This window comes from Astyanax mexicanus, chromosome 5 (assembly GCF_023375975.1).
Source record: "Astyanax mexicanus isolate ESR-SI-001 chromosome 5, AstMex3_surface, whole genome shotgun sequence".
Classification (NCBI taxonomy): domain Eukaryota; kingdom Metazoa; phylum Chordata; class Actinopteri; order Characiformes; family Acestrorhamphidae; genus Astyanax; species Astyanax mexicanus.
This window is the reverse complement of record NC_064412.1, coordinates 24,435,457-24,460,165: the sequence shown is the minus strand read 5'-3', so window position 1 is coordinate 24,460,165 and position 24,709 is coordinate 24,435,457. Positions and strand designations below refer to the sequence as shown.

The 24,709-nt window shown below is 37.8% G+C and overlaps 1 protein-coding gene across 1 annotated transcript in view; it reads right to left on the bottom strand.

Moving 5' to 3' along the window:
- lepr (leptin receptor) overlaps window positions 1–24,109 on the bottom strand; it is a 60,639-nt gene extending 36,530 nt beyond the window's left edge. Inside the window, exon 1 of the mRNA XM_007248223.4 lies at window positions 23,969–24,109. The gene's annotated coding sequence lies outside the window, so the exon portion shown is untranslated. The remainder of the gene's footprint in view (window positions 1–23,968) is intronic.
- Window positions 24,110–24,709: the final 600 nt, after the last annotated feature.

Sequence of the window (24,709 nt, the reverse complement as noted above, 5' to 3'; positions counted from 1 at the left end):
AAAAAGTTTTCAGTGTACAAAGAATGACCATAAACTGATTGTAGAAGTAGTAGTTAGAATAGTTGCATTTGAAATGCCCACAGGTGCTACTGTAGAAATCTCTAGCAGCAGTCTAAATGTTTATTAGACTTTTCCAAGCTGGCAGTCCAGCAGCTGCTGTGTTGCCAAAGCACACAGGCCACATTTAAATGCATGGCATGTTCAAAAGAGTCTATCTCACACAGTCATCTAGATTCTAGAACACAGTGTGTCTCCTAAACAGATCAAAGCCTGCAGAACTCTGTCCAGCGGGACAGATCGGGATGGACCCTGTGCTCATCAAAGCCCTTAAATTCTATCACCATAGAAACAGGTCAGAATCGCTTGGCTGAGACTGAAGAATGGGCAGTCTTGTCCTTCCCCTCTCTCTACATATACAGAAAACAGGCAGCTAAAAAGAGAAATAGAGAAAGAGAGAGGAAAAGAGAGATTTATGAATTATTAATGTAGACTGTGTAGAAATGAACAAGTAATAATCCAGTAGCTATCAGAGTTGTTGATGAGGCAAGTTGGGCTAAACATTTTCCTGTCTGGCAAAGATTTAGCAACAGTGACGCCATAACCTCTTTCATGCGGCAGTAAAGAACTGATCAACAAAGCCAGGATAGGGCCTGGACCGGAATTCACAAGAAAGGTTTGTTTGTGTGTGTGTGTGTGTGTCTAAAGAATGTGCTGTTGGAGTTGTGAGTAAAATTAACTTTTAAAAAATTCTCTGCAAAAACTTAAATATGGCACTGTTCTGCATAACAACTTCATGTACTAGATGCTGGTGATCTTCAGACTCTCATCCATTAAAACAGGCATCATTTTGTACTGGAAATCATTGCATTGGCTTAGGAACACCATGCAATCCACAGATGCAAGTTAAAGTTGTCTCATGCAAGGAAGAAATCAAATGTTAACACTATATTTACATTTAATGCTGATTATATTAATATAGCTACTTCTGGGGAATGCTCAGTGGCTCAGTAGATAGTGTGTGCCAGTGCAGGCCTAGAGTTGTGGGTGTGTTCCTCACACTGGCCTCTGAAATTGTTATGTTCTCACAGTGTTTGCATGGGTTTCCTCTGGATACTTTGGTTTCCTCACACTACTCAAAAATACACAAGGTTACTCAAGGTAAAATAAATAAACATGCTCAATTGCACCTAGATGTAAATGTGTGTGAGTGCTAGCCTGCAAGGGACATGTGCTCTGTTCAGGGAATATTCCTGCCTTACCCAGTGATTCTGCATAGGTTCCAGACGCACTACAACCCTGACTAGGATAGAGCTTTTTCAGGATATTTAGCTTTATATTTGCAGAAACATGCAGACTTTTAGTCATCAGTGAGGAAAAAAATCCCACTAGCTGATAAACGTGTGCACACTCAACAAACAAAACATTACAGCTACTTCCTTGTTGTTTCGACACCAATAACTTATTTTTCCAACTCCACTGAACATATAGGATATTTCTACTTCTGTGTACAGCATCATGTAATCATTGATAAGGAACTAGAGGATGGTAATCCAACAATGTGCAGCAACAGATGAGCTATATCTGACTTTTATATCTACATGGTGGATGAGGGTAGATAGGAGTGTCTAATAGAGCGCACAGTACCATTTTCTTCGCACTATAAGGCGCACCGTATTATAAGATGAGTATGAATATATATATATATGAATGAATGTCTATTTTCTGGTCTATTTTCATACATAAGGTGCACTGTATTATAAGGTGCATTTTAAGAGACATTGCAAGGAACTTCTAATTTAGCAGGTCTCACCGCTGGGTGGTGGTGGTTGGAGGGGGTGTTGCTAACTGAGTTAAGTAACACTAAGCTAAGTAAACAAAACTGTAATAAATAAAAGACTTTCTTTTAGAGTGTTGGATGTGAATCTACACAGATTTCTCTCCTAAAAAAATGTTTAATTGGAAGAGTAAAGCACTTTTGTTTATGTACAGTAAGCTTAGATTCCTGAATTTTTCCAGCACTAGGGCTGGAGCATTAGCATTAAAGGGCTAACTGCTCCAGCAGTGCTAGCCAGGGTTAGCAGCAGGCTACAGGCAGATAATACTCATCTCTGAACGGAAGAAAATAGTGGTTAGCGGCTAATGCTAATGCTACTTCAGCCTCAGTGCTGGAGAAACTAAACTAAACTCCTGAATAACACTGCTGATTGGCAGAGTGTCTTTACTGCTCTTTACAACCTGACTGGTAGAATTCATACATAAGACGCACTGACGATTTTTGGAATAATTAAACGATTTTAAGTACGCCTTACAGTGTGAAAAAAACAGTAAGAAGATATAGTAAGTAAATAGTGTTTAAAAACTCCAGCAACACAGCTCGTACACACTAGCACAATACATACTAACAAACATTGCCAATGTCATTGCAGTGCTGTGAATTACTAACAACCCAGATACTGTAATTTCTGGATTGTGAGGTCCTGACCATTAAAGAACATGGTGAATATAAGTATGAATTACGGATCTAAAAAAAAGGACAATAATTGTAGAAACAAGGTGAACCTTATTTTATGTTTGACTGGTATTTGTATAAAATGTGAAAAAAATTATGTTCTAGCTTTTTTGCTTTTATTTTACTACAAATATATAACACATTATCTGTTTTCCAAGAATGTGCTACTTCTTCTTATCCTAGTCTTACCCATAAATGTCAGTGTGTAGGCACCTGTCCCCAGCCACCCACCTCTCAGATCAATTCTTCACTCCTGGAGAGTCACGCAGTGCTGGGGCTGGACTCTGAGGTGAGTCCCGCTGTAGGCTGACTCCTGCCTCCCTTCCCATCCCCCATCTCTTTGTCTATTGCTGTCTCTCTCTGCCCTAGCCTGCCCTAAATTAATGAGACTGCTCATGCATATCATAAATTACGGGTGAATCCTCACAGCCCAGCTCCACCTTTCTAGCGTGCATGTGGTCGGTATGTGGGATGGAGATGTCAGATGAGTCATCGCACTGCAAAGGTGGGCATTACCCTAATCATGCTATAAAACCAGTTCCTAGAACCAGAGCACAAACCCATGGTGTCAAGATTCTTTTTACTTTTTATTTATTTGTTGACTTTTTAATCAATTTGAAAAAGAAACAAAGTGCTTTGCAATGTTTTTTTTACAATAGTGCAATTTTTGCAATCTGCAAAATTAAAATAAAAAATATATTAAATTAATTACATGCTCTGTGACTAATTAATCTAAATGTATCGCATTTTCACTTTTTAGCTATAAAAGTATTTTTAATTTGTACAATTTGAATGAATTTTTAGCAGAGCTAAACCAAATGGATAAATAACTGGCATAAATTCCACATATTTATTTCCTGACATATAACAAACCAGGCATCTTTAAGTATACAATAATAACCTGAATGAACAATTTATAACGGTCCCTTACTCCACTTCAAAACTATTCTCGAACAGTGTATGTGCCATAAGAAAATCAGGCAATATATAATATGTATATTATGTAGCAACATTTAATTTCAAGGGCTTCACTTTTTGATCCTGTATACCATGATAAAGGTGGGCGATATGGTAATAATAACAACAATATCACAATATTTCACTGTATTTTCACGATAATGATACTCTTGGCAATATGACAAAACACTGAATTAAAAAAACATATTTTAAGAATACACTACTTCAACAAAATAAAAAATACATTTTATTATGGCATACATTTGGATATGACACCCCTAACTGAGATATTACAAAAATTCAAGAATTTTAGCAGATTTGTAACAGAAGTCAATGATCCAGAATGTCATGATATTAATAATGCACTCCAAATATCTCCATATATCCAGGATTAAAGTAAAATAAATGATACTGCACAGATAAAATCTGTCTGTCGTAGATATGTAATAGGAAATTAGAACAGTGTTTTGCTAAAAACAGCAAAAAATAGTACCCTGTTGTGATTATTAGGGGTGGGTGATATGGCACGATATTTCAGGGTATAATATCGTTCAAGATATTCAAAAATGTTATCAAAACTGAATGCTGAAATTTAGTCAGACAAGCAGCAGTTTCTTAATGTTGTGTTATTAACCCCAGGTGGTCCGTTCCTCATTTATTATAGCTGGGTTTTATGTTTTTTCACGTGACACTGGCAAAAGCAGTTCTCTCATTATACCTTTATCATGTTTGGACAGGCTCTAGACCAGTATAAATCTGTCACAAATACAAAGACTTCAAAACAGCCTGTGTTTGTTTTAGATTTTGCATTTTTTGCTTCATGTTTATGTATAGAAGCATATTAAGCACAGTTAAACATGATTTAGGAGACTGGCTGCTGTAAATAACTTGAGTAAATCTGATATGACGCAAATACGACTATAAATATCACATATCACACTACATGTTTATTCATTATGTAAAATTGTCCTTTGACATTTTAAAAGCACATATGTGTCTTTGGTAGATTGCCTAGATGTGGTTTTACGTGCCCATTTACAACCCTGTGATTTATCCTTAGAATTTCCTTTGGTGGGTGGTCGTGAATAATTTGATAAGATTAAATTCCACAGGCAATATAGAAGGCCTTACCCTACCTGTATTGCCCATGGTGGGCAAAAGACTGTAAGCCGAAATTTAAGGTAAATTTAGAGAACATTCCAAAAAAAGTAAAAAAAAAATAAAATATATATAATATAATAAATAAATAAATAAATAAATAAAAAACGTAATTAATCACATTACAAGTATTCCCAGGTTACACCTATAATTTGCTGTTTACAAATCCTGTAATTTAGTAATAAAACCACAGCCTTGCTACTGTTAAGTTCAGAAGGTAGATTGATTTATGACTGAAATATGGATTTAATCTCGTAAATCTGGTTCTCTCTCTCTCTCTCTCTCTCTCTCTCTCACACACACACACACACACACACACTGCTGCTCCTGTGACGCCAGCATTCATATCCTGCATCATATTAGGTAAGCAGAGCGAAGGCTGCTGAATAAATAAATAAATATATGGATGCGGATGAGGTCACTTTATGGGGGGTGTGGGATAGTGGGAGTGAGTAGTGTGGCTTGGTACTCTCTCCCTGAAAGGAGTTATTACAGAGTGGGATGTTTGCATTCATACTAGTAGAGCTTGCTTTCTTGCCTTGCTTGTTTCCTGTCTGGTTGTGCTGGCACAGGCAAAGTTTTTAGGGCAACTTTGAAATTAGTGTAACTAGACACGTTTCTTTATATATGCCAGCTAAGGCTTCAGTTCTGCTGCAAAGCTGAACACTCATATATCAATGTGTTCTTTGTCAGTCTGCGTACAGAGTGAATAGAGTGATTCACCTGAAATCTATTTACTTTGTGAAGAATACATCAATAAAAAAATTCAATTAGTATTTTTTTAATTCTCAAAAGGGGATTGAGTTTAAAGAATGCTTAAAGATAAGCTTGAGAAGGAGAATGAAAAAGATAAAATAATATAATGGCGGCTCACTTTTTATATTTAGGATATTAATTCCAAAAATAATGCAATTTCTAGCTTTGAAATGGTCTGAACTGAGAGAGAGACAGAGTGAGAGGATTCTGAAGGCACCAGAAGGCAATGCTCCAAAACGCTCCATTCTCCAGCTGACAGATGACATCGCCTCCCAATAATCACACCAGGTTAAAGATATGACATCATTCAGTGAGTATGTCACGCGCTGGAGGGAGTGCACGTGTGCTGCACTGCTGAAATATTGAATGCCTTCTCCAGCACTCCCCATAGGCAGCAGTGCTCTACTGTACAGTGTATTAGTCAAAAGGGAGTTTTTCATGGGAAAAAATGCTCTTTTAAAGACATGTACGTATATAACAGTGACGTATACATGTTAGCAGCCAAAGAGAGGTTCTTCTTGTCGATGACAAATAAACATAAACCTAATCAGTGGCTGATTATTTCTAGGGAAAATCACAACCAAGAAGAGGCTGAGGGAAGCTTTTACAGCACACTGAGGACAAGAGGAGATTCATGGCCAATAACACACACGCACACACACACACACACATACATTCTGCCTTTGCATTCAGAGACGGTTCAGATGCACCACAGTCTTAGCAGAATTTACTGGCTCATAATTGAAAAATACTTTATACTCCATAAAATCTGTAGAGGACCCACACTATTTCCGAGGGTTAATACTTCAAGAATTCATGTAACTTAAAGGTGAACCCATTGTTGACAGATAGCACACACACACACAGCCTGTATAATCTCAATTGAAAAGCACTGCCGACAGAATGAGACTCTCTGGATCAGACTGACGTCAACATGCCCAATGCCAAACATTGGCTAGAGGGGTATATAAAGCCCCGAGCAACCAATATCAGTACCTCATCACACTAATACTCTTGTGGCTGAGTTTATCCAAGCGCTCACAGCAATGCTCTAACAAGTCGTTTAAAGCTTTCGAAGAAAACAGCAGAGGCTGACAATGCAGCATATTGGATCATATGATTCAAAATATTCTTGTTATTAGAAAAAAACAAAATAATTATACTTTTGATATTTAAGCGTATTAAGGCAGCATTGTGTGATAAATGGCATTTGTTGCTCTAGCACCTCCACTGGCTGGCTGCAGTAGGATGTGAAGCTTCACCCATCTCCATATGTTTTTTGAGGACAAAACAGTTCTTTGGATTCCCTGTGCAAATAGTGGCATATTTGTATTTGCATCTTTTGTTTATTATTCTGCTATATCATAAAAAGGCAGGTTTACAGGAATGAAGAGACTAAAAGCCCTGGGTGGAACAGGCTTTCTGCTCACTGTGAGTTTATTAGCTAGGAGGCGCTACACTAGCATCTGTTGCTTTGGAGGAGCCAGAGGAGGTTAACTGTCTGAAGGGTACGGATAGCACAGATTTTATACAAATAGGGCTTGTGTTAAGCCTTGTCTTTTATTTTCTAAATTTTCCCCATTTTCTCCACAATTTTGCTCAGCCAATTACCCAACCCACTCATTAGGACTCCACCTATCACAAGTGATGCCCCAACACACCAGGAGGGAAAAGACTAACACATGCGGTGGCTGACTTCACATGTCAGCCTTTTCGAGCTGCTACTGAGCATCACAGTGCTCTCGGAGGAAAGCGCAGCGACTCGGTTCCGATACATCAGCTCACAGATGCCCTGTGCTGCGGACATCATCCTTTTAGTGATGTGGGGAGAGAGCACGCCATCTACCCACCCGGAGGTCCCTCTGAGCACTCCCTCTGGAGAGCTGTATGAGAAGGGGTTCGAACCTGCAACCTCCCAATCATAGTGGCAGCTTTTTAGACTGCTGGGCCACTCGGCGTCCCTATGTCAAGCATTGTTACACAGTTTTTGCAAGCACTTTCCTTCCTGCCTCACTAAAGTTACATTAGAACAATTAGAACAATTCCAAACCAGGACAGCAATGTTTGTAGAGCATCACAATGACTTCTAAGCTTTTTTTTAAAGGTAAAATGCAACATAATGTTGCTTTAATGATAATAATGAGGAGGATAGCAAGATAGCAAACCTATTCATTTTACTGAAAGGGTGTAGTAGTGGTAGACCGCAGAGCATGGAAGAGTAACTAGGAAAGAATGTATGGTATGAAATAGTAAAAAGCCAGACTGTCTCATAACACACCCAGACACCAGCTCCACTTAAACTGGGTCCGCACATTAACCTGTTTAAATACATTATAGTGTTTTCTGCTATGTGGACTTTACCGATCACTTGATTACATCTCAACATCTAATTTAAACCATGCAGCTCCCTCCTACCACCAATGTGCAAGCTTTGAAAAGGTCAGGAAATAGATTTAGTCCCTTAATTTTCGGAATGACGCCATCGCTCGCAGGCAGCAATCTGACACTCGAAGCTTTAACTTAGACAACTTTCCAATTAACCCCCACAGCTATTCAGACTGGGGGCAACATCGTGTCCATCTTTCCGTGGCCCACGCCCATGTAGCAGAGAATGGTCAGCAGGGTCATTGAATGAGCTAAAATCAGTAACATCTGTAGACTTACATGTTGTGATCTAACGATGACTCTTTGTTATGGCTGTACAGGCAGTTTGTGAACAGTAGAATCTTGCTCTCTCACAGAGTGATCTTCCCAAAGAAAAATGCCTTCATTCTAAGGTCAGCAGTTAAGGGGATTGATATGTTAAGCAGCAAAAGACTAGTCAGTTCTTAAAGTTGATGTGTTTGAAGCAGCAAAATTAGGCAAATCTAGAGATCTGAGTGAGTTTTATGAGAACAGAACATTTTTAAATCTCAAAGCAGTTCTTATGGTGATTTCTGCTACGCATAGGTCAGATACAGCTGTGCTGCTGGAGTTTTTAAACACTATTTCCACTCACTGTTCACGCTATTAGATGCCATGTAGAAGTAAATTTTGTGTCGGTCATCTTTAAGCCCTTCAACAATGGTCACAAGACAATGCCCACGAGAAGCTGCCCACAGGACTCTGTTGGCTGGATATTCCTGGTTGGTTTATCATTCTCAGTACAGCACTCAAAAAACACAATAATTAATTCATTTAATCTCATCCTCTACAGAAGAATAAAAACCCCTTAACTTTTAATAAACATTGATGTGAAAATACTTTATTTCAAGTCACTTTGAATCATTTTAATTGTTTCATTCATCATAACATTTAGACACAAAGTAAAATTAACTGACAGATTTACAGTCATTTTTATTAAGCACACCTGAATGTAAGCCGCACCCACTAATTTTAAAAAGAAAAAAGAATTTGTACATATATAGGCCGTATCTACCTATGTGATTCTGACGAGCCCTGGACTAATAAACACAGATTTTAAATGTTTTTATTCAACTGGCGTGTTTTGGTGGCATGAAGCTTATTAGCTTGTAAACCAAAAAAGATGATATATGTGCCCCACCGTTAAATAAGCTGCAGTGTTCAAAGCACGTAAAAAAAAGTGGCAGCTTATAGCCCAGACATTATGATAAACAATGTTAAAAAGTGAAAAACTGCAAAAATAGACACAAGGCTTTTGCAAGACAGTGATATAATTTTATTGATTATACGTATGTTCTTAACATCTCCGTGGTTAGTAGGGTTATGAAAATGATAATGATGATAATGACTGCTATGTTAAAAAAAATACAACTTTTCACAGATTCAAGACAGCGTGTTTATGATATATGGGACTAATAGGCACACTAATTAAAAAAATATATATAAAGAAAGGGAAAACACAATAAATATTGATATTAATGTAGTATTTGTGCCAAGACAGTGAAAATGCTGTCAAATAGGACACCTGGGAGCAATGTTCCTCCCAGCCATGAGATCACCGTTATTATTAATGTCATTATTAATAAATGTCTTTCAGAGCAGCTGATATACCAATTACACACTGCAGAATCTTTCCAGAAATCCTGCAGAAAGCAGCATGAGTGCTGGCATTTCTCTCAGTGTTTATGGAACGACTTCATGTTCACTTTCCATACCCCTTTTCCACTGGCGTTCTCCTGTATCTGCCTCTCTGCATGAATGAACCCGTGTCTGAAGACCTTGGATAGTTATTGACTTAACTGACATACTTACCAATGCACCAGGACAGAAAAACGTTTGTGAGGAAATAGAAATGTAAATTGGGATAATTATTCTGAAAGTAGATTTAATGTTACTGGAAATGTAATTCACCAGCAGCTTTTTTCTTTCCTCTAATGTTAAATAAATAATCAAGGGGAAATCAAAGGGAACCAACAGACACACACATGTGCGCACACACACACACACACACACACACACACACACACACACACACACACACACACGCACACACAGAGGGCTTTTTCTGTCTATAAATGGATTAATAGGATTTTACTTGCATACATCTCCTAGAACACATAAGACTAAATGGCTCTTTGCACCAGTGCCATAGAAGAACCTTTCAGTTGATTAGATGAGTTATCCCTTTGACTCCTCAACATTTAAGTTATTAAATCATAATAAAGTAGGTGTTAAACTTAAAGTAACTCAGCTTGATTGTACTAAATCTACCAACGTTTCAAAGAGCTGCATATTTCAGAAGAAAAAACAGTAGTTTATATACAGCTGTGGACAAAATTAAGAGACCCCTTCAGTTTCTGAATCAGTTTCTCTGATTTTGCTATTCATAGGTATAAGTTTAAGTAAAATGAACATTATTGTTTTATTCTAAACTACGGACAACATTTCACCCAAATTCATAATAAAAATATTGTCATTTAGAGCATTTATTTGCAGAAAATGAGAAATGACTGAAATAACAAAAAAGATGCAGAGCTTTCAGATCTCAAACAATGCAAAAAAACCAATATAATATTCATAATGTATATTAACGCTGTGTTTTTCTCACAGTTTTCATGCATCTTGGCATGTTCTCCTCCACCAGTCTTACACACTGCTTTTGAATAACTTGCAAAAATTCAAGCAGCTTCCTCTTAAATATTCTAGAGGTTTTCAATTTGGTAAAATAAAAAAACACATCATTTTTAAGTGGTGTTTATTTTTTTTCCAGAGCTGTATATATATATATATATACATGAGGATGAGGAATATTTTATATTCATGAGGATGTTAAAGGCTTAAGTCACGGTTCTGTCCTAATTAAAAGCAATGCCTTACAACAATAACATTATATGGATACTTCAAAAATATATATTTTGCAGTGTACAAAAGTGGTTCTTCAGGAGAACAGTTCAAATAAAATGTTTGTAAACTTTTGGAAATGTCACATGACTACATGAAGTCACCCTTGCCTTGCATAAGTTCTGTTTTTTAGCAGCATGGCACACAGTGAAGTGGTGTCTTGTGATATATACACCAGGGGAATTGCTAAAATAAATAACTAGAGGAAATCTACTCTAAATTTAGAAGCCTGCTTCTCATATTTAAACATGGCCTGTAGTGACTATAATGGCAGCAGGCAAAAACTTTCACCAACTAAAATCTTCTGACTGATAATATTAAATTTGATACACAGACACTGTATGGCCTCATGAGTGTGACTTTCTTCTGTATACACACAAACTAAACACCAGTAACTCCAGTCTGATTTGTAAAAATCTGATTTGGCATGTACACACAGGCTTGAGAAAATCATTTTTGTATCATATTATGGTATAACATCTGATTTGAGTCACTTCAGCAGTTATTTAGACTGCATCCTTTTACAACTCTAGTTGTAGTACAGCTCTGGTTGTATGGTAAGATATTAAGGGTGTAGTTTTTGCCAGTTGTGTGTGTTCACTGTGTTAACACATCAGAGAAGCACACTTCTGAAACTAAGCTGTGAGAAAAAAAACAAATTCACTGTTGTATTCATCTACTAACGAACTAATCAAAATGACTTGACTGCAAAATGTTGGAACGCTGGTTTCACATTGTAGCCTCAAACCTTGTACATTAACTATATTGCCAAAAGCATCCATTCACCTGCATTGCGTTCGGTGATGTGAGGCTTGGATGGAGCTGTTCGGCCATGGAAACCCATTCCAATAATTCTCTACATACTACTGTTCTTAAACTAATCGGAAGGCCACATCAAGTTTGGACGTCTATAGAGATCATCATCCACTGGCCCCACTCACTCATTTTATGTGGTCTACCACTTCATGGCTGAGTTGCTTTCATTCCCAGTTGCTTTCCGCATTGTTATAATATCACTGACAGTTGACTGTGGAATATTTAAAAGTGAGAAAGGTGAAGTTTCACGACTGCACAGGTGGTGCATCCTATCACGGTACCACACTGAAATTCACTGAGCTCCTGAGAGTGACCATTCTTTCACTATTGTTTGTAAAAGCAATCTGTATGCATAAGTACTTGCTTTTATTCACCTGTGACCATGGAAGTAATCGAAATTGAGTTCAATTATTTGGATTGGTGAGCGAATACTTTAGGCACTATAGTGTTTGTCAACAACTAACTTGTTTACAGAGTAAGCACCTAGCCTATGTATATGAACATTTTTAAAAATAGGACATAAACTAACGTATATGTTATGGATGCAAAACCAATAACAACACATGCCTAGTACAAAGGTAAGCTCACTGTAATCAGTTCAATTTACTATTTGTACTTAGCACAGCCTTCGTTTACTGTATATTGCAAATATATTACAACTTTATGATACATAAGTATAACCCTAATCTAAAGAAGAAACACTGTTCAAACCATTTAAATAACTAGAGCATATATCATCATTATCATCATCATCATCATCATGAAACAAACCAACATCTGACATAGCCCTAAAGTAAACTGGAAAGCATGATGACGTTAACCTGCTTGGCAGTTCATTTACTAAATGACTGTTTAAAACCAAACAACTTATGGATATAAAGTCAATATTAGTAAACCATCGGGCACTTAACCCCAAAAAACTTCAGCTTTACACAATCTGCCAACGACTGATAGAGTCAAATCTTAAAATAAGGAAAGCTGGAAAAGTTCAAGGGGTAAAAGCAGCTGTTCAAGTGATTTGTGAAAGACAGAATTTGCACAGTGATAAGAATGAAGAGCCGGCCCTTCTCTCTAGGCAGAGTGCCCTTTTCTCTTATTACACAACTGTCTCCAGGGATGTGGAGTGTGTCGCACATTGAGGTTGAGCAATAGTAAATCTGCTCCAGATCTGTGCAGAGCCGTTACTAATGGATTTAACAGGACCTGTTAGACAAGGGTTTTGGCAAATTTGGAGAAAAAAAGTGCACACAAGCACATGACTTACTCTCATTAAGATCATGTGCTGCTTACTGGCAGTGAAGACCCCAAAAACCAGTAGGTCCAGAAAAGTTTCAGAAGTTAGGTGGAAGAGAGGGGCATTGACGTTCATACTTACGTCCTCCCTGAAAAATAGTCCCGAAAAATAGCGTACGTTATGCATATGCACCATGTAATCACTCTGTTTGCTCTGTAAATGAGCGAGGGTTGGGTGAAATTGATGATGTAGGCATGATATTTGACATAAGATGATGAAAACACCCATAGATGTGGTCTGGAATGATTTGTTGACCAATGAGCCATGCACAACGTGATGCGCACTAAGCTCTTCTGATTTGAGTCATCTCCCCGATTTCTTTCTAGCAACTTCAGTACGAACTCACTGCCCCCTCCAGACACTCATTGTTACACACACACACACACACACTCACACAAAAACACAGGCACACACACACACTGCTTTCTGCGTCATTCCATTTTATTGTTGCGCCAATAAGGCATCGAGTCACATTAAGGTAATGACAACAAAGGACACAGACTCTTGGCAAAGACACAAAAACACAAGCCTGACTCACTAGTCCTTCTGTCATTCACAGCCATAGGGCAGTATAATGTGATAACGAACACTCGCGCAGGGTTGGCGGTCCTCATGTGTCAACTATACCCACACACAAACAGACACACAAAGACAGCGAGCTCTGCTAGTGGGTGGATATTTAATTACAAGGACGCGGTGAAGTGTAGTTTGTGAAGCTCTGATAAAGTCAAGCTCTGGTGTCTTCAATGCTTTTCGCTCTTTGTATCTTCAAAAGATAAGCTTAAAATTAATAACAGGCAAGGGAACTAACAAGACCTCAAACTAAGAATTAATTCAGGGAATGAAAACAAGAATAACTCAAGTGGAACCAGGAAAAAAGGCCTTTTTTAATGTTCCTCGTCTTTTGGGTTTTAAAGAAGAATTGGTACTGTAGCCTTTGAGCTGGTAATAAGCAACAAAAAGTTAAATGGAATAAACATGGCAGAGACAACAATGTTCCTTACCTTTTTGACTAATTAACAAAGTATAAAGTTATATACACTGACATACTAACTAAACTAAGCATTCATTCAGGGAAGATCTGTAATGGGACAGCAATCCAAATAGAGTGTAAGAATTAACTTTGGATTGCTGCTACATTTATTTCTAACTCCCTAATGGATATTTCCACTAGGATGGACTCAAGTGTAGACCTGGTTACAACAGGACCATATAAATACAAAAAAACTTGATAAACAGAAGCGTGGTGTAAAAAGTGGTGTAAAGACTGGGGTTGGAGTTGAATTTCACACTGTGAAATGCTTGTGTGCAAACTACTCTTTGGGGTTGTGGTGTGCTTTTCACAGTGAGGGAATTTATTTGAGGAGAAACAAGATGGCTGCAGCACCGCTGCAGTTTAGAAAAGAGACAGTTTAGAGAAAGAAAAAGGCGAACTTAAATACAGAAAAAGGAAAATGAGAATCTTCTTCAGACCAATTTTGAGTCTTATACTCAAAAATAATAAATGGGAAGAAACACAGACCTCAGAAGGACCCGTTTAATAATGTTTTTATATAGCTGGATCTAAACTGATCATTAAGTGTTGTCCCAGGAAATGGCTTGGGAATAGCTACACCTGTATAGGTTGTGAGGTGTTATCTTGTGAGTGAGGCTGAATACTGGCCAGTGTGCTCATGGCAAGGAGGACGTGAATTATCAAAGCCTGATGCCAGATGAGTGCCAGATGAATGGTGCCCTTACTTGGTCAAAATAACTAAAAATAAGTGAACAATTAATCCACAGGAATTTAAAGTAAGCAATTTAATGTTTTATTCTTTTGGCCAAATGTTCAAATGAGGTATCAAGCTATAATTATGCTGCAGTATGTGTAAACGTGTTATTATTACTGGTGAAACTGTGTACTCCTATACACATACAAAATAAACGGCACGTGTAATTTGACTAGAAGTACCCAAACATTTGCATGCTGCTCTATAGAATAGTGAATTTCTTATGATCATTTTCTACCTGTTTTCCCAAATATAAACAGCTTTACGTCTTTATGTTTGCTTATAGGCCTCAAACCAAAAGCATCTCTCTTGTTTACACCTCTGAATCAGCACAGCACCTGAACGTGGTAATTACAGCTTCAGCCGCCTGCACATGAAGGAAAGTGTGATTGGGTAAATAAGTGCCTAGCAGGGCTTGGTTTAGAACCAGTGCTTTACTCTGTTTTTCCTGAATTAATCATTATTGGTGTTTGTTCTGTTTAGACGGTGAGGTTAATGAGCGTGGGCAGGATTCTCATTCTAAGCTTGGCTATAACTGATATTTGGTTAGTGTTCACAATTGAGCTCCTCCAATGAATATCCATATATCAACCGTTTCTCCTTTTTGAGAGAAATCATTCTTCTTCTTCTTCTTCTTCTTCTTTTTAATGGGACAGCTTTTGTACATTCAAATCTAAACTGTGATAATATATTTAGACTGAAGGCAATATTTGCTGAAGGCACTTAAATAAAATAATGGATAATAGTAAAGAAAATAACTGATTTCTCCTAAAGAGAGAAATAGTTGATACGGTATATGATTATATGATGTTGAATTCCAATGTTGGATGTTGAAGCTGTCAGAGCATCAATAACGTTGACTATCATTCTAAATATTAAGTAAGTAATACTCAACTTTTTAATACAACTGTTCTTATTACTTTTAATGTGCAGAGCAGCCATCTTGGATCCAACCTGTAGGAACATTCCAAACCTAACGAGGCTGGAGTAGTATTAGCATTAGTGCTAGCTCTTTTGCTGTCCAGAGGTGAGCATTATTGGCCTGTATACTGCTGCTAATCTCGGCTAGCACTGCTGGAGCTGCATTAGCATTATCCGCTAACTGTGCTAAGCTCTTTCACTCTTTTGCTGATTTGGGCTATTAGCCAGATGCATTTATGAAAGAACTGGATTATTGGACACACAGGCTAATGTTCTTCATAAATGTCATATGCTTACAATTTTACTTATTTTGGCCAAAAGTCAGGTTTATCCAGCATTGCTCCTGTAGTTCCAGTGCAAAAAAAATATTTAAATGCAGTTGGATTGGATGTAAACCTGCCATGATAACTCGTTTTGTGAACAATATATTGACATATGCTGAGATAAACATTAATATTGACATTTTAAGTAGATTTTTTGCCACTTCTAAATGGATAAAAGTGGAATAATGATGCTATTACACCCTGTTAAGTATGTAGAGCGATCAACTTTGTTTTTTTGGGAGAAGTTTATACTGCTCCCAAAAAGGTCTTCACCCGTTGCACTTTGCTCTTGTGTTTATTCATGCATTGGTCATTAAAAATCTGGCTAAAATACTGGTATTATTCTTATTAATTCTTCTGTAAACACAATGGTGGATTTTTTTATCATTCTTACTGACCTCAGGTTATGTCTGTATATTGTACAACACAATAATGGCCAAATTATTGTGACTGGCCTGTCTGGACAGGTTATTTCAAATAGCTGATTTGGCAAACCATCTTCAGGATCTATGAAGACAACAGACAGCCCTAAAATAATGTGGCCAAGGTAATCTGACCAGTAAGCAAGATACCACTAAAACCTTCTCTTTTGTTCCTTGCCCCACCTGTCCTAACGGTTTGGTCCTAATGGCAGAGCAGCAGTTGAGTGCCACTTGAATGGAGCAAAGCTGGCTTAGAAGCACGTTGTATGATTCACTAACACTAATTGGCCATTAGAATAAATCAGCATGCATATTCCTGGAAATGCTGAACAACTGCTACTCTCTGGTCAACAGAACCGCTCTGTATTCCCAGCTAACGGACATCCAGTTCAACCACACCTATTGTCCTGCTGTCATTAGCATTAGCACAGTGAGGAGAAGCAAACATATGACCATCCTCACCTCAGCCTGGATGTGATTAGGTGTTTAAATGCACTATACGTGTGGGCAGCCTTTTTAATGTATGTATTTTGCTAATTTAAGTTGCACCTATTGCTGCCACAGATGTGGGTATAACCAACTTGTCTAGTCCCTGTATTATTATTAGAATACAACAGAAACTCTTGTATCTATTGGTGTTCTCTGGAATCATGATGGTCCTCCAATCAATACTTTTTTAATGAGCTGAGGAGTTGAGGATGAGTTGAGTTGGTGATTATCCAACATCCTGACTTCGCTAATGCTCTTGTCACACAATGCAATCGAATCCTTACAACAATTAATTTGCCTGGACAGTAAAGATAGAACCGTTACACGAACAAAAATAAATGAATTCCTTTTTAATTCTCTTGAAAAAACAAACATGAACAAGCATGTGTCCACCTGTATATTGTATATTAGAAAGAACTTAGAGAGAAATTATTATCCGCTCTAACCAAAATTTTAATTCTTTCACATATTTATATCTTAGAGATTCATTAATTTAAATGTCATTTTAAACATATATATTCAGCAAGCCTATCTAATCAACATTGTCTAATTTAACTCTATTCGAATGTATTTGTTTGCAGTTATTTTAAATATATTTGATCATTGTTAGATCAGAAAGAACATTAAGTAAATAAGCAAAAATAAACAGGGTGTTCACTTTGTTTCCGATCAAAACCCTTGATCAGAAATAATGCTGTACTTGTATACAAGAACTTGTGAGGTAGAAGGCAGCATAAACAACCAGCAGCACACCTGATTTCACTTGTTTAATCAGTTAGTCAGTCCTAAACATCTGAACACATGTGCTTCTACTTGTCTGGAATTAAAACCTGCAGCCAATTTTGTTTGTTGAAAATTCTTCCCGTTTGATGAAATCTGTCTCTTCTCATAGAGCTCAAGCACATGTCTGCCATCAGGCCCAGGCAAAGAGCTGGATGGACTTTTTAATATCTTTGAATAGCAGCCAATTAAATTCCTGCTCTAGCTATCTGAAGTTCAGGATTGGTAGCTGAAAGAAGAACACTTGAAACATCCTGTGCCATTGCCTGAGTAACTCATTACAGCATCCCAAATGAATGTTCTCTAGCTAAACACGGCCAAACTGCCAACAAACAAATGACTTGCCCCTGACCTCAGCGAATCTTGGCCTGAGTTGAGTCTAATAAGGCCAATTAGGGATAACAAAGATAGAGAGAGAACCAGTGTGAGAGAGAGAAACATGGGGTAAGGAGTGTGAGGTAAATTAAAAGTCCTTGTGTCCTGACAGGAACATTTTGACATACTGCCCTATCTGTTTGCAACACACCAGATCAGATCACATTTACTTTGTATCATCATGCCAATTTCAATAAAAGCTGCAGAAAACGCTAATGCTACGCCATTTTGGCTTGACCCATCATCTGCTTTTACCTTCTTTCACTTTCTTTAAAGGTCTTTAAAAGATCTATACTCACACCTCTTTTTGGATGCTGACAATTTATATCTATCCATGTTCGTCCCACCACCACCAATTCACTTAAATTTGATCTATGTAGTGATCTATATTTTTAAAATGAATGTTGTTACGATGCAGCTTTACAGAGAGATGGTTCCAAGCCTCTTATGAGTAAGCAAACAATGATGTTGCGAACAGTGGTTAGGCGGTGGTGGAAAACATTTGCATACTAAGAGGAAAAAACCTTGGGAGGAATCATCACCACCAGGTTGCTCTTGTCCTGTTGCTAGGGGGGTTGTCCTTTGTCGTCTATATATGGCAGGATCTGCAGAGGTCCAGATGCAGTAAGATGTGGGCTGGAGTTTTAAGCTAGAACACACACGTAAACACAACCAAGCCATCGCCTGCCGCTTTTCCACTGCAGAGCCTATTGGCTCTGGCGTACCTTTTTGTGCCGGTGCAGACCCATAAGCGTTCCAGTGAATCAGGTTCATCCAACATCACTAATTTCGGGTTAGCACGGCAGCAACTGGTCTCATTTAAAATTGCTAATGCAGCATTAGCATACCAGTGACTGGGTTCATCCAGTGTTACTAACACACCATTAGCATCCAACAGCCCAGATAGCCAATAGGCAGATCCCTAAGTCTTTAATGTGTGTGTGTTTGTGTGTGTGTGAATGAAGTTACACTCATATTGCGCTTTTCTAGAAACCCAAAGACACTTTACAATCATGTTACCCTCAACCAGAAACCACCGCCAACCTGGAAGACTGCATCCGGCCAATCCATATCTGGGCATACAGTCACACACTTACATCTACACACAAACACACCAGGGCGGTCTAAAGTATCCAATTTTTTCTAGGCAATTAAGAGTATCCAGTTTACCTGATCACCATGGTTTTGGACTGTGGGAGGTCCCAAGAGGAAACCCACACAGACATAGGAAGAACATGAAACTCCACCCAGACAGGGACTTGAACCCAAGACCCCAGTTCTGGGAGGTACCACTAAGCCACTGTGACACTCATTAAAAGGTTTTGTTGCTCCAATTATGGTAAGTTCACTTTGCTGAAAAAAAACAGGTACAGCCCAGTTTAAAATGTTCTGTGTCATTCAATGTATGCGTTGAAAAGCCATTAGAATGATTAGCCACTCTGCTCAGAACTGAAAAAAAAAATTAGAAAGTGGCCATTGGTACTGGTGGTAAGAGACGGACATGTAAACAGAATGCGTCTTAAAAATCAACATAGCCACAGGGAAAACTTTGGCCTAATATTTAAAAAAGGGGTAGGTCACAGGTTTGATCCCCTCTACCAGCAGGCGGCATGTCCCTGATCATGTCCCTTTTGCTGTGGCAGCTGCCCATATGTGTGTGCGTGTTGATGTTTTTGTGGAAGCGATGTATACATTTAAATGAAGTAAAACAAGGACAGTGCCATATTTTCAGCTAACAGTAAAATAAGCATATTTTTTTAGATTAATTTAAATAACTAGTGTTTTTGCAAAATAATGATGAGTATTCTGTATTAGTAAAATCAAACACCTTATTGTTCACCTGTTATGACTCTCACAAATGTCTAAAAGTCCTTTGGACAGAACTGGTGCTGCAGAAATCCCAGCTGCTGCAAGACAAAGGCCTCTCTCTTCCACCTGTGCTGATGATTCATGTCCTGTTTTAGATGGTTTCTTCACTGGTATCAACAGTAGGTTACTGGAAAATACACTGACATTGTGTGAACCCCATAACCCCATGCCTTTTGACAAAACTTAAGAAGGCCAAAAAACTGCTGCACTGGGCTGTGGGATATGTGTGTGGATCCTTCTGCATTGAATGTGGATGTGATATACTGTATGCTAGACTTGCTTGTCTGTTCACATGGACAGTTCTAGCCACATGCCACCTGTCACAATCTATACCACCATCCACTGAGCTGTCCACTATGGGCTGTGATAACTTTTATGACATATTACTGGAACACCATTGACACTGTGGATTGAGAAATGTTCAGAGCTCAGAAACTTAACCTCCCTCACAAGATAACGCCTCACAACATACACAAGTATGGACAGTCTCAAGCTATTCCTTGAAGTAACACTACAAGATCAACTTACATACAACATTACCATGACCATTTTAGGTGTAAATGGAATCCAGTTAAAGTAAATTCAAATATGATCAGAACATAAAACACATTTTAATGTGTTTTTACAAGGTTTAAACAAACTTATAGAGGTTAAAACCTTGTAGCATTCTTTTTAGGTTCTTTCATATTTCAGGATAAATGGACCAACACAAGCAGTCTAAAAATAAAATCTTGTTCCATTATTCTACTATAAAAATAGGAAAATGTTTTTTCTCCTTCTCAACTCCCCCACAAACTATAAAACTCCAGAGCTTGAGGGCAGGAACCTGTTGACCTTTTAGCTACAGCAATAACACACGCCAAATGTTCAGAATATCCTTTTACACAATCATGGACTGTGGAAAAGAGAGTGGAACATCCTGGTATTCCTGGCACTGTTCGACTCTGTACGATATTTAGAACTATAAAAGCTGACAGCAGATACTCTTGCATATCTTCGCTGTTCAATGAAAAACAAGTATCTCCATTTTTGTAGAATTTTAGTTTACATAATTTGTCTACATAATTTGAACAACTAACTGTCCCTTACACTGTGCCAGAATTTATATACCGTATTTTTCGGACTATAAGGTGCACCGTATTATAAGACGCACTATCAAAGAACGCCTATTTTCTGCTATTTTTCCATACATAGGGCGCATCGCATTATAAGGCGCGTTAAGTGACACTAGAAAGGGTGCCTATATCAAAGTGAACAGGGGTGGCGCCATGTTTCCCTTCCCCCACCGGGGGTGGTCGCTTGCCGGTGGAGCGTCTCAGTATATATAAATCTAGCTCTTTCAAAGTCAAACGAGTGCTGGATATTAATCTACACAGATTCCTCTCCTGAAAACTGTTTATTTGGGTGAGTAACGTGCTTCAGTTTATTTACAGTAAGCTTAGATTTCCAGATGTCCACTAAGGCTTGCTGCACCAGCGTTAGCATAGCTATCCGCTAGCACGCTAGCTAGTCACCTAAACTAGTAAAGTTAACCCAAACTTAAACGACAGCGTTACACTGAGTAATCCTGCGTGTTCTGGTAAGACAGTGAGATATTAGCTAGCGATTCGTCCCCCGTAGCTTGTTTTAACACTGTAAACAAGCAGATTACAGGCTGATAAAACTCACCTCTGAGAGAGTTAGCGCTTAGCATCTAGCTAATGCTAGCCAGGCAAAGCAGCACAGACTTACAGGCCGATAACTCACCTCTGAACGGTGAACGCTTAGCGATTAGCATCTAACTCTAATAATACTGCTCCAGCAGTATTAAAAGTGCTAAATTTAGAAAATACTGATCTCTGAACAGTGAAAAAGCTAGCTAGCTAAGCGGTTAGCATCTAGCTAATGCTATTGCTGCTCTGCACGGAGTGTGTGTTTACTGCTCCTTACACCTGACGGGTAATATTTAGATAATACTGATCTCTGAACAGTGAATAAGCTAGCTAATGCTATTTGCTGCTCCAGCCTCGGAGCTGCACGGCTCTGGACTCTGTATAGCACTGAAACTCTGTATAACGCTGCACGGAGTGTGTGTTTACTGCTCCTTACAACCTGACGAGTAAAATTTAGATAATACTGATCTCAGTGAATAAGCTAGCTAGCTTAGCGGTTAGCATCTAGCTAATGCTATTGCTGCTCAGCCTCGGAGCTGCACGGCTCTGGACTCTGTATAGCACTGAAACTCTCTATAACGCTGCACGGAGTGTGTGTTTACTGCTCCTTACAACCTGACGAGTAAAATCCATACAAAAGGCGCACCGTATTATAAGACGCACTGTCAATTTTTGTGAAAATTAAAAGTTTTTAAGTGCGCCTTATAGTCCGAAAAATACGGTATATATAAATATATATATATATATATACTTCAAAATTACCTGACATAATCTCTTTTAACATTGACTTCCATTGAAAGTTTAGAAGTTTTTTCTCTCCCCTGTAAAATTTATGTTTTAAAAAATATATATTCCTTGTGCTAGTTTGTTAGCAACTATTGATAAAGTAAACAACACAGAACATTTCTGCCTCCGGAGCTTTCTATGAATACAAAAAATTTATTTGGGCAATATTTTAATATTTGGCACCAGATATAATATGTGTGGGTTCATCTACCAGACAAAGCAAACAAGAAAGCATATTTTTTAACCTCTCTTTACTCCTTGGTTGGTTTTTAACCCAGACTTATAATATTTTCATAATACTAAATTACTGTAGGCTAAACAAATAAATATAATATATTCCAAAATGTATACACAATCAAGTCAAAATTTGTATGAACATCTCCTTTTTCTGCACTCATTTTCCATCTTATCAGCTCCACTGGCCAAATAGGAGCTTGTTGTTGGTTTATGATCACTGCAGTTCATCCGTTTCTGGTCAGGACCCCACATGACCATTCATCTCAGCACTAAAGTGACACTCACATGGTTTTAGTGTGTTTTATAACATTTTGTGCTGGTATGAGTGGATCAGACACAGCAGTGCTGCTGGAGTTTTTGAACACTGTGTCAATTTAAACAGACACTCTTACATTGCTGGTTCCTTTTGTAGATGTAAATAAAATCATAGACACAAAATCATCTGTTTCTGCACAGTTTGTGTTAGGGATCTTCTAGTGAATTCGAGGTTTGTTCTGGTGGGTGAGTCAATGAGTGTAGAAATTAGGAGGTGGACATTACATTGTGACTAAACTTATTGTGAATAAATTTAGTAAATTTGAATTATACAGTTTCTTTATTTAAAATACAGCTCTGGAAAAAAATAAGAGACACCTTAAAATGATGAGTTTCTTTCATTATTTGAAAACCTCTGGAATATAATCAAGAGGACGATGGATGATCACAAGCCATCAAACCAAACTGAACTGCTTCAATTTTTACGCAGGAGTGGCGTAAAATTATCCAAAAGCAGTGTGTAAAATTGGTGGAGGAGAATATGCAAAGATGCATGAAAACTGTGATTAAAAAACATTTAGATTTTTTTAGTTATTCCAACAGATATAGATTTTTGAACTCTTAAAACTTTATGAATATGAACTTGTTTGAAAGCTGAACTCTCTGCATTGTTTTTATTATTTTAGTCATTTCTCATTTTCTGCAAATAAGTGCTCTAAATGACAATACTTCTTTATGGAATTTGGGAGAAATGTTGTCCGTAGTTTTTAGAATAAAACCACAATGATCATTTTACTCAAACATATATATATATAAACAGCAAAATCAGAAAAACTGATTTAGAAACTCTTATTTTTTTCAGAGCTGTATATCTCTCTTTTCTAGCCTTTTGCTTCGATTTCGTATTACAGAATAGAGTCCTTTTGTTTTTGTTCCAAAACTGTTGGCTCTGTTCCCTGTCCAGGAAACCAACCCTCAATCTGGTATCCTGGGCTATCATGGGCTGAACCACTGTCAATACTCCACAAGTTTAATTATACATTACACATTTGTCTTTACCCAGTTATACTTTAATGAATTTCAGATGAATATCTGCTCATTTCAGTTTATTTAAATGAAACACTCTACTTCAAGTGGCTTGAGTATGTGTTCCATCTCTTTCAAGAAGAATCCTCAACATTTGGCAAGAAAATGGCTATAAACTTTATTTTCAATCCCACAGGAGAAAAACACAGAGCTCTAAGAGGATTAATAAAGGTTCCAGCGCTGCTTGTAGAAGTAAACAGAGGAACTCACCTTTTTTCAGTTAGTTTTTCTGGTGGTGAACAGAGGGGCTGATGAATAGCTGATGTGTGAGTGGTCATGGTGAGTGTTGTGGAAGGTTAATAGAACTGGTTCTGGCCCGGCCAATATGTAGACCCCCAACTATCCTTCCCTCTGGTCTCCAGGCAAACTGAGAGTGGCCTCTAGAAATACACACCAATCCTCAATCAAGACCAGAGCTTGAGTCTGCATGTGTGTAAATGGCAGAGAGATATCTGGTGTCTATTCTGGGCAATATGCCATGTTTGTTGACCTGGCAACACACACCAGATTTTACACACCAATAAGTGGAATGTGTGTGTGTGTGTGTGTGTGTGTGTGTGTGTGTGTGTGTGTGTGTGTATTGACTGTCTCCACCTCATAATTTGTACATACAACTTATACAACTAATTTTCTTTTTTTTTTCTGTGTTTACTATAATACCAGCTGTAAATTCAATTTCACAGAATGTATTTACTGTAGAATTTGTAAATTCAAGTATTTAAAAAATAATTTTATGTATGGTCCTGTCAAGTCTGTGACCAATATTAGGAAAATGAATAAAATCTGCGAACAGTACTAATAAAAAACAAGTCAGCTGCACGTAAATGCAAGTAAATGTATTCATGAACAAAAAAACAAATAATAAACAAAAAAACAGAAACTCTGGGAATACATAGAAAATTAAACACAACCTGAACTGACATGACAATGTACAAGAACCGACAAACTAAC